The following is a 998-nucleotide window of genomic DNA, read 5'->3' as shown; positions in this document are numbered from 1 at the left end:
GAGTGATTAAGAAACGTAAGGCCAAAACACTAAATCTCTCTTCACTAAACCTCTCACTCCATCAGGAAGCAGATTTCAGTCTGACATTCAAAACAGTGATCACACCAGCTTATGTCAGCTCTTCTATAGCCTGCGAGGAGCAGGAAGAGGCAGGATGATGATAAAAAAAAAAAAAAACAGTTTACTGAAGAATATATAAAACAATGGCAGTTCACAATAAACACGCACAAAAATATTTCCAGCAGTATTAAAAACGAGGCAGATGTAAGAAACAGGGTGACAGAACGCACGTCTGACAGGTCAAATCTGGGCTTTAATAACAAATGAGTAAAAGAAAAAAAAAAAAAAAAAAACTGTGCGCAAACAAACAATACCCTTGTTATACTGTGTGAAATCTACTCCACTAGTACTGGATTCATCTTATCAGGTTACCATGAACAGGGAAACATCAGACACAGGTTTCACACTAAAACCATGCTAAGATCTTTAAGAGTCTTTAGCTACGTTTACATTAGTGCGTTTTCATTTTAAAGGGGTCATATGATGTTGCTAAAAAGAACATTATTTTGTGTATTTGGTGTAATGAAATGAGTTTATGCGGTTTAAGGTAAAAAAAAAATAAACATTTTCCACATACTGTACATTATTATTTCTCCTCTATGCCCCGCCTTTCTGAAACGGGTCGATTTTTACAAAGCTCATCTGTCTGAAAAGCGAGGTGTGCTGCGATTGGTCAGCTATCCAGTGCGTTGTAATTGGCCGAATACCTCAAGCGTGTGATGGAAATGTTACGCCCCTAGCCATATTGTAATGCCGTGTCCTGGCGCGACGAGACAAAACCAGTAAAACCCATTATAAACGAGGCATGTTTTAGATCCAGTGGGGACATAATTATGGATTATAATGACTTATACTGTCTTTTTACGTGTTGTGTTGCATCGCGCCGCGTAAACATAAAACCATGTCTGCATTTGTGATCGGAGAAATGACAAACAACA

This window comes from Sinocyclocheilus anshuiensis, unplaced genomic scaffold, assembly GCF_001515605.1.
Source record: "Sinocyclocheilus anshuiensis isolate Anshui unplaced genomic scaffold, SAMN03320099.WGS_v1.1 scaffold1787, whole genome shotgun sequence".
NCBI classification, from domain to species: Eukaryota; Metazoa; Chordata; class Actinopteri; order Cypriniformes; family Cyprinidae; genus Sinocyclocheilus; species Sinocyclocheilus anshuiensis.
Note: the sequence above shows the minus strand (reverse complement) of the source record.